At 49.2% G+C, this 15,170-nt stretch overlaps 1 long non-coding RNA gene across 1 annotated transcript in view; it reads right to left on the bottom strand.

Moving 5' to 3' along the window:
- Positions 1 to 664: 664 nt before the first annotated feature.
- The window catches only part of LOC125946784 (uncharacterized), a 41,524-nt gene continuing 27,018 nt past the window's right edge, over positions 665 to 15,170 (bottom strand). Inside the window, exons 4-5 of the long non-coding RNA XR_007467877.1 lie at positions 1,759 to 1,845; positions 665 to 870 (exon numbers count right to left, since the gene is read on the bottom strand). This is a non-coding gene — a long non-coding RNA (uncharacterized LOC125946784). The remainder of the gene's footprint in view (positions 871 to 1,758; positions 1,846 to 15,170) is intronic.

Genomic DNA, 15,170 nt, shown 5'->3' with positions numbered 1-15,170 from the left:
ACCCACTCGTTCTCAAGATCAACCATCTCGATGGTCTAAATAAATGTTTCTCTCTCTCTCTCTTGGCGTTGCTGGATATGAGAATACATTGTGCCAAAAAAATGTGAGGAACAAGAACATTGCGAAAAAGAACCAGTGCGTATTGCCTTATTCCGCAACCGCCTGATCATCGCGCAGGCTGCAATTGTCACGCGGAAGACGGAACTCGCGATCAGCGGAAGCCAACGCCAGCAGCAAGAGCTGGCCTCTTGCAGGCAATTGCCGAGTCAGGCAATCAGTAGAGTTTGTTCTCTCGAATCTCTTTTTACGCCACTGGCGTAACGGCACGCGCGCGGGTAATCACACTACACTTTTTGTATTACACGCACTACGAGCGACGCAAGGAAAATTAAATGCGCAGGGCATAGCGTGCTGAAAACGACAGAGTGGGATGCTTTAGGATGCAATGAGAGCTGTACCATACATGTAGTTACGGTAATATTTCAAAAATAAGGAAACTGATTGTCATTTTATAATTCGCTAGGTGTATAGCATACAAAAATTGGGCTGGTGGCACCCAAGAACTAATTAGTTAACATCGCAGGTCTCGTAATCACATGGTGCACGATTTTTTTAACAGCTTGGTCGACTTTGCCGAGACACCCGGTATACTTGAAGCTGTATGAAACGTGAAATCAACCGTCTTTATTCAGAGGTAATGGTAAACGTATTCTCGATCTTCTTTTAAGTTGTTTTGACATTCTGAAGAATACAATGTGTAACTTTTCCGTTTTCTTAGCTTTTTCTTGTATTCTCGCCGACACTCTTCACTTGGGCCTTGAGCTACCGAAGAATTCTTCAGTCGAAGGTCAACGGAGAAGTAATCAAGAGCTGTATATTGAAGAAAAAAGAACGCATCACAATGAAGAAAATATGCATCCCACATATCAGCTTTATTTTGCCAGCACAGATATATGATAGTCCCGACACATAAATGGCGCCTGATAATTCAGTTCCCCCGTGTAGGGTAGCAAATCGGACGTGCGCCTGGTTGACCTCCCTGCCTTTCCTTCCTTCTTGTTCCCCTCCTTTTCCTGTGGAGTTAATATTTCTTCTCTGTGAGCCCAACTTTTTGACGTTCTCACTACTCTTTATGAGAAAATAAATAAGCGCGCGCGTTCAGCAATCGTGAACACGACAAAGATAAGTCATGTTTGCACTAGAATAAAAAAATATATATAAAGGGTGTTTCACTTAACTTTAGCCAAACTTTAAATATATGCAAATGCCACGTACCTGGACAGAACCAAGGTAATGTTTGCCGAAGCTTGGAGATACTCAGGTTTTTTTTTTTTTGCATTCCGCCTGATTAGATAATTAGTCCTAATAAACAATCAACTTCTCAATTATTATAGTTAGATGAAAAGTGTCAATGAGAAGATAGTAGAGCAGCATGGGAAACTCCAGATACAGATTTTTGCTGCTCAATACGTTTTGCGTAAAAGTATTTTCCGAGTGTGAAAGATGCCAGCGAACACATGCAAACTGTCGAGTGGCCATTCGCGCGGGGGGGGGGGGGGGGTAGCGGGGGTGGTCTAACTTGAGCCCAATAATTTCGCTTTTGATTACCGGCAAGTTTTTTGCAACAGCTTCTACCTTCACGGGTTCATCATCAAAAACAGTTAATTTGTAAAATATTAATTGTACAAAGTATTAAAAAAAACACAGGAAGAAGTTACTTTATTTCTGTCTTTCTAGATAGGAGGTCTAAATACTCACTTCTGCCCAGTGTGAATGACTTGAAGACTGCACACTTGTTATCTTCACTTTGATAGACTAGCAGCTCTTCGTTCCTCCATTTGAAGCCTATATGAGATAAACAAACAACAACAACAAAAGTACGAAGTTGCCATTGCTCATTTTAGTTGTGAAAACTAAGAGGCTTTTGTGACGATCTCGTTATCAGCACGGTCAAAGTGACTGTTGCATATGACTGTTCTGGACAGTTGCACAAACACTGTTGCTGCTTATGAAAGACAAAATTGTTTGCCACCGGATTGTAGGAAGACGCTTCAAAGGAGACTCATTTCGGTTTTTTGAAAGGAAGCTTGGCAGTAGAAGGGACCTAATGAGAGACCAATGGCTTTCCGGGGTGGGTACGCTAGTATCTGAGCTAACCAGGACGCGAGCACGAATTATTACCTAGTTAAAGAGAAGCAGGATGTCGTCCACCCAAACATAGCGCCATGCTGCAGCCTGGTGGACCAAAATTTTCTGATTCATAAGCCTTCCTCCTTTGCATCTGCAGAACTCTCCTTACGATGTTCTATGAATTACCGGCGCTGCCAGTTATTGCCCAACACTGCTTTATTCTGTCAAAGCAAATGTGAATAAATAATATTCTTTGGCAGTAGGCGTACGTGCACGAAGCATTCACTTCGAAGGTGCTTTTCTTCGAAGTTTATCAGTATAATAAAATGTAAAGGTGTTAGAGGAAGCAATTAAAGCATCTTCAGACCTTTGGAATTCGATAGGTCACTGGTCAAGCATCCCTAAACGCACAAGTGTTGTAATAAATCCATCTTTCACTCTAATGTTTACGTTTTACTCAAACGCGCATTTTTTTGTAAGCCATTGCACGCCACAGAAAATGCACATGAGGGCTTTGAGAACTTGCTTGAACGATTGGCGAACGAATGAGAGCTATAAAGGCTTAATTATTCACTTAATGGGGCTCTCGCTCATGCGAGCAGTCGAGGTCACTGTCCTCAAATGAAGCGAAGTGTTCAAATTGATTGTCGCCCGCACCGCCTGCCAACAATTATGATGTGTGGTTTGAACAAGCTCGTTGGTACTCAAGCCCATGGGGTCATTTAAATTTGTCGCAGCGTTTTTTCCCCCGACTTATCCTGGCAAAGGGAGCCTGGAAAAGAAATGGGCATCGCCTGTCAATGGGTGTCGCCTGTCAGAAGTCAGCAATGACCACCCAATGTGTGCGCGAAGGAAAAGTGCAACGGTACTATGTGAGTGCAAGAAGAGAACCTACACTGCAGACAGTTAACACTGGAAAGTTCACATTACTGGCATCAACAGACGGTCGAGCTTCCACAAAATTGGACCTCACAGTTATATATCTCGTTTTGCGCTACGCTCCGTTTGCAATTGAATTATTACCAATAGGGGCTGATCGCAGTGAGAAATGCATTGCTTGAATGGTTGCATGCGCTGCGGTTGCATCTCTACTAAAGAAAATGCATCGTCATCATCATCATCATCAACAGCCAGCAGCAGCTTATTTATGCTCACTGCAAGACAAAGGCCCCACTTAGAAATATTCAATTACTACTATCTTGCGCCGTCTTGCTTCTTCTTATGCCTGCATATTCTATAAATTTATCACAGCACTTACTCCTACTAATTCTCAGGCGTCCCAGACTGCGCTTTCCTTCTCTTGGTCCCCATTTTGTAGGTTTATTGTAAACGAACCGAAGAAGAAGAAGCGAGGAAGGTGCGCAACAGGAAGAAGTGGGGAGCTTTTTTTTTTTTCATGACCCTTCGTCCACCTTGCGGAATTCCGCAGAACTCATCTGCCATATTCAGTGTCCGTGTGCTTAGATTTGTCGATTAATTCGCCTTCGCGTTACGATCTACTATCTTCCTGGTCAGCTCAGATGGTAGAGCGAGTACCCCGGAAGTGCGTTAGTTTCGAGTTCGAGTCCCGGACCAGAACAAATTCTTGTTCGACTACGAAGCTTTGTTTCTGAGAAACCCGCAGGGTTTTTCTTAGGTAACTTAATGCTACATACGGGTGGATGGTAATGTTTCCCTTCCTGAATCATCCTTAACCTTGCGGAATTCCGTAGAACTGATATGCCAGAAATAAACAGTGACGGCGGCCTTTGTGACTTGCTCACTTGTTCTGTTACAAGTTGGCGCAGTCGGATATAGCACCTTGTGCTACTTGCCGGAGCTGCTCTGATTTTGGATCGAGAATGTGCGCCGACATTATAGTTGCCCGTAATAAGTCAGGGAATTCGCACAATGAGTCTACGGTGAAGAGCGGTCCTGTTCGAGTGAGCACTGGTTATATTGAACTCCTACTACTGCAAAGGCCACTCCAAGGCCACTTTATAATCCGACGTAGTGTTGACGTGCGAGCGCGCTCAGCACGGGGACGCCACGCCAGCGAAAGCGGAGCCCTCTATAGTACCGCGCGAAGCGTGGCCGACGTACCCGGTCTTCGTCGGCGTGCTCCGGCTGCAGCCGGCGTCGAGATGAGACATGCTGCATTACGCGCCGGCCTCGTCACCAAGAATGGGCTGCATCCGCGTCTCGTCGAGCAAGATGGGCTGATGGATACTGGTGGCGGAACGTGCAGCGAGTACGCACTTTAGTATCATCCTGAAACTCCTAGTTTCGTATAAAATGCGCACGTGTCTAGGCGGTGCGGCGCACATGCTGGACTATATAGAAGGGTCGGTTTTCGCGCCTTCCTTAATCACGGCTATTCACCAGCCCATTTTGCTCGACGAGACGCAGATGCGGTTCATTCTGGGTGACGAGGCCGGCGCGAAATGCAGCCTGACGCATCTCGACGTCGGCTGCAGCCGGGGCACGCGGATGAACGCCGGATACGTCGGCCACGCCTGTCGCCGGTCTATAGAGTGGTGCGCTTTCGCTGGCGTGGCGATCCCGTACCGAGCGCGCTCGCACGTCGACGCTATACGTCGGAAGATGAAGTGGCCTTGAGAATACTGCACGCGGACCCCTAGTATCGTCCCGATACTCGAGGTTGGCTAAGTTGGCGAAGAACCAGCCAAGCCAAACCAAGTTAAGCAAACGAAACTAAGGTTGAAGCTAGAGAAGGGCCACCAGCTTCCATTGAACATGTCGTCATGAAAAATCACACTTTGAATTATTGAGGAAATAACTAAATAAATATAAATATTTTTTTCAAGAATAATATTTGGGATCCGATGCTTTTTATGCGGCAATAAGAGCAAGAAGCTAGCGCACTTGAGAGATCAGACGATCTGCAACCCTAACCATGCTCGTTTAGAAAACGGCCCTTGGTGCTTTTCAAATTTTCTGACGTAACGAAAAACTAGAATTTGTTCCGCAATAAAGTCATGCGCTATAAGAAGTGCCGATCAAGTATGCGATACATAGCTACTGTGCGGGGAAAGAAGATTTCATTTTTCTGCAGCACATTTGGGGAAACGTGGACAGACGGAACAGCAGAGCACAGCAGACTCTGCCGCTCAGCTTCGAGCAGTCAGAATCATTCCTTCATAAGTTCTGCAGTTCCTCCCCTGCTCGGAGAGAGGAAGAAGTAAGCGAGGAGCGGCCAGTGCTTGCATGGGCTCCCGGTTCAAGAAACGCTATCTGCGGGGTAAGTCGTCTCAGTTCCCTTAAAAATAGTGCCGTTCGACGCAGCAAGTTGTATTACCTCCGTAGCGACCAAGATCCAGGCTGTGAGTCACATTTATCGGTTTTGTGGAGCCTCGAGGTTCGCAAGCGGAGACCGCTCCTCTAGGCCTAGCCAGGAGTGAGATTCTCACCCCGGCACTCGAAGCTTATAAAAACAACCATCGAGGTTGATTCTTCACCTTCGCAACCGCAAGAAGAATCAACCGACTGCGCCGGTGACTGGCTGACAGTCAAAAGGCGCAAACAACGCAGCAAGGAAGCACCCAAGAACTTCAACCTGGCTTCCGAGGAACAGCAGACCACCACCGCTCCCGCAGCAGCACCTGAAAGTAATACTAAGGCCAAGGGAAGGTCTCGGTCTTTTCGAAGTGGCCGACCCCGGTCATCGGCCGAGCAGTACTCACGGGGGGTGGATACCCACGCACCACCCCGACTCAGAACCTCATCGTGCGGATAGAAATCAAGCAGAACATCGCTGTAGTGAGCACCTCAAGCGAAGACATGGCAGCTATAGGATACGAGACATCAGCACTGTGCATCTCGGTGCCGAGGAGTATGCAGTGGCAACATATATCGCACCACCGACGAATTCAGCTTGTGGAGTGGCCCATCGCATCTCTCAGGAAACGACGGACGCGGAGCTCATGCGCGGGCTGTATGCACACAAAAGACAAGCGCGGATGTGAGGGCCATGTGCGACCGCATTGATACATTTCGAGGGAAGAACGGTCCCGAGGTACGTCACCTTCGGCAGAGGGGAGCTACGCTGCCTACCCTATCGACACACGGGGAAGGTATGCAACGCGTGCCATCAAATGGGACATTGAACCGACGTATGCTCGCACCCGGACAAACCCACCTGCGAAAGTTGCGGTGCAGCAGAGCCTAGTGATGGACATCACTGCAAACTGAAATGTTTGTTGTGCGACAGCGATCACGCGACGGCGTCGAAACAATGCCCCAAGAGACTGCTACCAGCGCCATGCTCGTCGCACAGGCCACGCAAGGAACAAGCACACAAAGACAACACCCCGACGGAACAACCGAGAAAGTGTCGCAGACAGCGATGCCGATCTCGTACCCGCACCACCAGGTCCAGACAAGGGCGGCATCGCAACAACGAGGCGGCAGCAGGTCCGAGAGCAGAACCAGGTCGAAAACCCTGAGTCACGTGACCTCCAAGGAACAACAGGTGAGCTGGGCAGAACGCTGCCTCCCGAAGTCACAGAGACAAAATGACAAAACCAAGCCACACATACAGCCATCACGAGACGCAGACGCAAACACCAACAACACTGTACAGGCGCTTGCGGCCCTAGTGCAGGAACTGTGCGTAGAGTTAGCCGAATTGCGAGGGAAGCTAAAGGAGGAACGAAGCCCGCAAAAAGCCACCAGCACAAGAAAGTACGCCCGAACCCCGAGCACCGCCACTGCCGCTGCAGCGCGAGTCCACTGCCTCGGTAGTGCAGGAGACGGTCCAGGAAATGAACACCGAGGTGCCACCCGAGCCGAATCCGACAGCCCAACCGATCGATGCGCGCGTAACAGCCTGCGAAAAAGATATTCAGGAAAACCGGAAAGCCATCCAAGAGCTACATATGCAAATGGAGAAGGGCTTCGACGAGATCCGACAGATGATAACGCAACTGCACAAGCTTTTCACCGCTCTGGTAAACGACCAACGCCACAAGCCGCGAGTCTATCCACACAGAGAGGCAGCCCTCCAGCAAATGCTACAAGAGGATCAAATTGGCCAGAAAACCGAATAATTAAAATGGAGGCATCACCTTTTGGCAGTGGAATTGTAGCTTCACTCGCAAGAGGGTGACGCTGCTGCAGTACATTGCCGAACAAGACAAACCGCCGGATGCAATAGCCTTACAGGAAACAGGGAAGTCACCAAGGATCACCGGGTATCACACTCATGCGACAGCAGAAGCACGTACAGCCACACTAACGAGCAAACATCTCACTGCAATAGACCACACTTATGCGGACTCGGGAATCGATCACATGTTCACGGAAATAGCACCGCAGCGCAGGGGAAACACGAGCCTTGTTATACTTAATATATACAGTTCGCCGAAGTAAACGCTGGGACCCCTAGACAACTTGGTGCAGCAAGGCAGGCAGCTAGCTGGACAAAACGATCTCCTCATATTATGCGGCTTCAACGCTGCGCACGAGGCGTGGGGGTACGTCAGACATACCAAAAAGCTCCGTCGCATGCCCCCGCGCGAGGGACACGTGTAAATGCGGAGCATAGTGGGGTTCCGTGGTGTTGGTGTTGTTGGTGTGGTGGTGGTGGTGGTGATGGTGTGGTGGTGGTGGTCTGGGTTGAGAGAGAAGAGAATCGTAAGTAGGTAACGTAAAGTTGTTATTATTTGATTGACATCACTGCGATTCTTATTATTATATTATATTGTATTATTAACCGTTCCAGCGAAGCGGCGTCTGCGTCGTCGATGTTGCTGACGACGGTGATGACGCGCGCCAACGCGACGGTGCCGTCCAGGCATCCGCCGCCGTTGTTGTTGCCGGTGCCGTTGTCGCCGCCGCCGTTGACGACGAAGCCGCTGAACCCGTCGTTATCGTTGACGCCGTCGCTGACGTTATCGCCGGTGTTGTCGGGACTTGTGGTTGGCGGCGTCGACGACGAACGCGCTCCAAAGAACCCGCAAGGCGTTCGTGCGATGCGCCGCGTTACGCATGTTCCCGACCGTGGTTAAGTTATTGTCGAACCACAGCCGGTCGCTCCCGGTCGCACCCGAAGCTCCGGTCCAGGAACTCGCGTTTGAAGCGCGCGTCGGCACCCCCAAAGTCCCGTTGACGTTGCCCGACGGCTTCCGCGCCAGCGCCCTCCGGGGCGACGGGCTCCGCGGCGGCGGCGGCGACCTCCAGACGACGACGCTTGCTCGCTGCCGCCTCTCGTTCCCGTACGCGGGGGTCCGCGGCCCGACGCTGACATGTCGCAGCCGCGTGTCGTTCTCGACTCGAAGGGTCCGCGGCCCGACGCTGACGCCTGCCCGCGGCTTCTCGTACACGCTGCTCGGGATCCGCTTGTCGACGTTGACGCCTGGCCGCGGTTTCTCGTTCACGAAGTTCGGCGTCGGCAGCGCGCCGCCTTGTCTTCTGCCGCCGTGGACGAAGACGATGGTACGATGTCTTGAACTGGTGCTTCGGCGCTGATGTTGGATTGCGTCGAGGTACTAGCTGAAGGTCTTGCTTCCATCGCTTATCAACTGCGACCGCCGACGAACGCAAGAGAAGAGAGCGCAGGAGTTGACGAGTGGAGCCCGCGCCAACCCGCTTTATATTCCTAGCGCGCGCGTTAGAGGGAGAGGGGGTGGAGAGAGGGCGCGCTATCAAGCCAGCACCTGCTGTTGCTACGGTGCTTGCAGCGCCGGAGCGCGACTCAACTACGACGCTTCGCGCACTTTTTTCCGAGCTTAATAACAGTCATGCCTGTGATGCTGACGATATTCAAATTAAACCTGTTAAGTTTGTCCTGGACATGATTGCGCCAGCATTAGTTCATATTTATAATATCTGCCTCTCGTCAGGAGTATTCCCACATGAAATGCAGACGGCGAAAGTAACCGCAATATTTAAAAAGGGTGATAGAACCATGTTGTCAAATTACAGGCCGGTGTCGGTTCTGCCAGTTTTTTCTAAAGGCCTAGAAAAGATTATATCTTGCAGGATAATTAACTTCTTGGATAAACATAATCTGTTAACGAACCAGCAGTATGCTTTTCGCAAGAATAGATCCACTCAGCTCGCTCTATTAGAGCAAAAAGAATTTATCCTAAATAATATTGAAAAAGGTCTGTTTACACTAGGGGTCTTTATAGATTTCTCGAAAGCTTTTGATTCCATTAACCATGAGCTCTTGTTTTCTAAAATGACATATTATGGAATTCGTGGCAGTGCCCTTGACCTCATTAAATCCTACCTAAATCACAGAAAACAGTTTGTACAAATAAACAATAAGGCATCTCAAACTCGTTCAGTTAATATTGGTGTTCCACAGGGCAGCATTTTAGGGCCCCTTCTCTTTAATATTTATGTTAACGATTTAGTGAACATTGATAGGGACTCACATTTTGTAATCTATGCTGATGATACTACGTTATTTCTTTCGTCTACAAATCCAAATGATTTAGTCTCAAGGGCTAATATCGTACTGGAGAAGTTATATAAGTGGTCAGTAGAAAATGGCCTATGTATTAATTCCTCAAAAACTAAAGGAGTGCTATTTCGGGCTAAAAATATGCAGACCACTTTGCAAGAAGACCTGAGGATTAATTCCTCTACGATTGAAATCGCTGAATCTATAAAATCTCTAGGTGTACACTTTGACCAACACATGACCTGGAATAATCATACAGATTTCGTTGCAGGCAAACTGTCCCAAATTGCTGGTCTTATCTACTCACTGAACTTTCTCCCCCGTTCCGTCAAACAGTTGATATATAATTCCTTATTTATGAGCCACTTAAACTACTGTTGCCTTGTATGGGGTACGACTTCTGCAACTAACATTAAGAAGTTGTACGTACTACAAAAGAAAGCAGTTCGTGCTGTATGTAACAAGCCGTACGACTTCCCATCTGCCTCCTTATTTCAAGAGCTTAGAACGTTGAAAATAACAAATCTTATGGAGTACCGTCTGGCAATAGCCTATAAAAAGGAACACAAAAGCAATATAAGCCTTATACAGTCAATAGCCCAACTCAACAAGCGTAAAGCAACCTACACAACCAGATTTCCAGAATACTGGTACACACCTCACTCACGTACCAATTACGGCAAGCAAATGCTATGTTCTAGACTGCCTAGGCTACTCAATGATCTGTTGAGTAATGAAATTGATGTACTATCGTGTTCACCAGTTGATCTTTATAACTTTTTTTCACGCCTCTAAATGATTCAGTTGTGTCCTTCTTTGTGTTTAAACTATGTCTGATTCAGTTATGATTCAAATATGTCTTTCTTTATTGACTAGATGATAAATGTTGTTGTATTTATAAAATCGCAATTTTTTTTACATAGTCATTACGAAATATGTTGCTCCACCCTGCTGCTCCGATGTTTCTGGGTTCTTGGGACCAGCCAAGCTGCCATGAGCAGCTTTTTTCCCACTTTCCCACCACAACACTGTATTGTACATGTTTTGTGGAAAATAAACATTCATTCATTCATTCATTCATGTGCTGCAAGCGTGATGCGGGAGAGGAGGAGTGGGGGAGAGGGCGCACCTGTGCTCGAGCTGTTGCGGACGGACGGCGCACGCTACATGTGAGTTAAAGAAATGCTCTGCATCTAAAAGGAAACAACCTCGTACAACGTGATACAACACCACCGACTTACGATAGTGACTTATCCGACGTATCCAACGAGAGTAGGCAACAGCACGGCCCGCAGCACCTGTCCCGATCTTGCGCTTGCGTCCAGACTTTGGAACGTCGAGTGGGAAAACACTAGCGAGACGCTAGAGAGCGACCACTTCATAATCGACATATCGGTACACGTGGGAAACTTCCCAATAAGAAAGATACGCTCCACCAAAATCACGGACTGGGCAAAGTTCCGGAGCGAAAGAGAAACTCAAGAAGCCCAAGCGATAACCGATCTGGAGGGCTGGGTTAGAGAACAGCCGGAATCGGTAGCCAAACACTCCAAGGAGGTTGCACTCACCACGGACAATCCGGCAGTGGATCCGCGCTTCTTACACTCGTGGGAAGCGCGCCACCGTCTGCTTAGAAGATGGCGAAGGCAGCGGCACAACCGTAAGCTAAAAATACGCATCGCGAAACTAACGGACGAGGCAAGTGCTACGCAGAGCAACTCACATGACAGAACTGTGACCAGTTCTGTAACTCTCTCAAAGGAATGGTGCGCACTGCGAAGACGTTACCATACTCAGACATCTCATAGATCCAACCCAGAGCAAGAGAGAAAGCAAGCACACGATGAGCCAAGTAATAAACAACTTTGGAGGCACAGATGGTCAGCTATTGTGTGCCTTACAAAGTAGATACATTGGGCAGCCGATACTCTGTGCAAACCAGCGGCTGACTACGTGGGACTGGAAAACAGCGAGATCAACCGGGACATAACGCGTTCCGAGCTGACGGAAGCGATCGCAAGACTCACTTGAAACACCACTCCTGGCAAGGACGGATTCACCAAAAAGTTGCTACGTAACCTGGATGATGCAAGCGGGCAGACAATACTGGAACTCTTAAATGTGCACTGGAGCAGAGGGACCTTACCCCCGGAATTCAAGCATGCGGAGATTACGCTGATACCAAAGCAAGGAAAAACGCCCTGCCTGGATAACCTAAGACCCATTTCGCTTACCTCTTGACTCGGTAAATTGATGGAACGTGTTAAACAGCCTACAGACGCATCTTGAAGAACGTCAACTGATGCCGAACACGATGTTTGGTTTTCGGCCCAACTTGTCAACGCAAGACGTGCTTCTGCAGCTCAATGCGGAAGTACTGACTGCACTACGCCGTGCTTCCCAAAAGCAAATCTCGCACTAGGCCTAAAGGGAGCCTTTGAGAACGTGGGGCACGAAGCCATACTACCAATCTCAGTGATACGAATTGCGGCCGACGTATACGTACAACTACGTGAGGGCTTTTTTCACAGATCGCACAGCCACAATAGGGCTGGGACATGTGAGGTCACAGCGGGTAGACACACCTAACAGAGGAACGCCACAAGGAGCAATGCTGTCGCCGACAATTTTCAATGTGGCCAGGATGAAACTCGCAGCCCAACCCGAGAAAATACCGGGGATCGGACATGCCTTGTACGCAGACGACATCACGATATGGATGGTCGGAGGGCCCATAGGAGAACAACAAGAGGCATAACAGGAGGCAGGAGACGTCGTAGCAAGCTACGCGGAGACATGCAGACTGCAATGCGCGCCGGAGAAGTCGGAGCTTCTCATAATCTAGAAGCGCTCACGAGGACAATCAACAGCCCCGGCACCAACCATCCACCTGCAAATAGGTCCTAGAGAAATTACCAAGGTAGGCTAACTTGGTATCCTCGGCTTACACTTACAAAAGGACGGGGGCGGAGGATACGCCATACAGAAGCTACAACACACGACCACAAAGATCTTGCGCATGATTCAACGAATTACCAACAGGAAGAGGGGACTCAAGGAACAGGACCTTATCCGACTAGTGCAGGCTCTGATTGTGAGCCGCATTACATACTCGGCACCATATTTAAATGTCAGTAACGCGGAAGTGGAGGTACTCGACCGGCTCGTACGCAAGGCGTATAAGCAAGCGCTCGGACTCCCACCCGGAACGGCTACTTTTCGCCTCGAGGTGACAGGGGTGTACAACAACGCATTGGAAATCATAGAGGCCCAAATTGTAAGCCAGAAGGAAAGAGTACTACGCACAATAGCGGCACGCTGCGTTTTGGAACGTCTTGGATATTCAGTATGAAAGACCAGTGCACTGACAAAAATCCCAACATGAATACAAGAAACTATGCACGTCTCACCGATTCCCAGGAACATCTACCCAAACTTCCACATCGGACGGAGACAAGCCCGAGCGCAGGCACTCGCGAGAAAGTACAGAAACCACCGCATTGTCTGGTACATAGACGCGGCCAGCACCGCAAGAAGCACCGCATTCGTCACCAGCGTAGTCGAAAATCATGGGACCGAATTAAAGGCGTCGTCGGTTTCCAGAGTGAGCGCTGCGGAGGCAGAGGAACTTGCGATCGCGTTTGCCATCACGACGAGACCGCACTGGGATTGCGGCATAGTTCTGACGGACTCTCGGATGGCATGCAGAAATTATTCCAGGGGCAAAATTTCCAGGGCCGCACATCGCAATCTGAATGGAGCGCACCAGCTCCGACCATACATACAAATCGCGTGGACTCCAGGGCATGAGTCCTTACGCGGGAATCAGCAGGCACACGCTACGCCCGAGCGCATCCACACCGGGAGCCGCGAGAGGACCTCGCCGAGCAGTTCCATACAGAGTCCATACCATTAACCTACACGAAGATCCTACAACACTATCGCCTTTTACGAAGAATACTACCGCCACCGCATAATACTCTGAAGCGAGAGGAAGCCGTAATATGGCGAAAAGTCCAAACAAATACATATCCACATTTGAGTCTTTACCACGCCATACACCCTGCGCTGTATTCCTATAAATGTCCACACTGCTATCAATGCGCCACGATTTACCACATGGTGTGGGCTTACGCAAACACACCACAGCTCGCACACATAACACACCCCACCACGCGGCAATGGGAGGCAGCGCTGTCCAGCTCCGACTCGACGGACCAGCTCAACCTGGGCAACCGAACGCGAAGGGCAGCTAAGGCCGCTGGACTCATGGACTGAGGGGACCACCCACTGCAGAGTGGAGGAGTTACCTACACTCGCGTGCTTTTTATTAGTTAAAGTTTATTCTCTCTCTCTCTCATCCCCTGCTCCTTCAAGATGTAAGTGTTCGCTGTGTAGGCGTTCACTGAATATCGCAAATGGGACGCCGATGCGTCTTCCCAAACTGTAACAGCGAATATAAGTACTGCGCGGAAAACGATCAAACTTTCAAAGCTCCACATGACATTGAACGCCTGCAAGAATGAGTGAGAGCTATATGAAAGCGAGTATCGAGAACTGACGACAAGCGACTACGTCTGCTAAAAGCATTTCCCCAGCGGAATGGTCAGCAGGCGTAAATACTACGTGGACCTTAGAGGCGCAGTCACCTTTGACCAGCTGAAAAAGTCATTGTTGCTCCCTGGGGTGGTACTGGTCGGTCCCTGTCTCATGGTGCTCCGGCCAGCTTAGCGAGAGCACGTTGTAACAGCTGCCATCTCGTTTAGCCACAGGCATCGTGTTCAACTAGTGTACTCGAGCTGTAGGTATACCTGATGCAAGGGCGGCGCACTGGCATCAAGCAGCCCCGCGCGAGCAGACGACAAGAGCGAGCCCCGCGTACAGTGCCTGGAATATACTTATTCCAGGCACTGTACCCCGCGTCAGACGGATCCGCTGCACCGTTTCGACAAAACGTCACGTGACCATACGTAGGGCGTCCCGCGTTTGGTGGGGGGCGCTGTCACGACGTTCGCCGCCGCGCTCCAATATTATTCACGACGCGGGAAGGAGTCGAGTTGCACCTCCTAAATTGTTCTTTCATCGTGGACGAGGTAACCTGGGATAAGGTGGTAACCTCACCGAGCGATGATGTAACGGGCGTGGCCCATCAACGCTTCGCACCAGCTGTGCGAGGCGTTGCTAAGCAGCGAGCGGTGACGTCATCGCCAGGCGCAGTTTTTTGTTCGCACTACGCGGCCTAATGAAGGCCTTAAACAGCTCCGCTGTTGAAATAAAGTTACTGATCAAATCTTATGAGGTCCTGTAGTGGGCATAATATAGGCTGAAGATGACGACTTTATAGCAATTAATTTTTATGGCTACGCATAAAAGAGATTTGACGAAACTACAGCGTTAAATACGGTAATACAACCTCGGCATATTTCAGCAGGCATCGCCTCAAGCAATCTGCAGAAATCCTGCAGTCTCGTATTCACAATTATTCGGGGATGAAATCAAGCAGCCTGTTACTTCACATTTTCCTATTGTAATGGAGTTGTCTGTAATTTTTCCAATGTTTCCATCGGAGACGTATCGGATGCATAGTTTTCACCAACTAGTGTTTTGTCATGGCTTCGCGAACATGTGA

This window comes from Dermacentor silvarum, chromosome 7 (genome assembly GCF_013339745.2).
Source record: "Dermacentor silvarum isolate Dsil-2018 chromosome 7, BIME_Dsil_1.4, whole genome shotgun sequence".
Classification (NCBI taxonomy): Eukaryota; Metazoa; Arthropoda; class Arachnida; order Ixodida; family Ixodidae; genus Dermacentor; species Dermacentor silvarum.
Note: the sequence above shows the minus strand (reverse complement) of the source record. Positions and strands in the feature narration are given on the sequence as shown.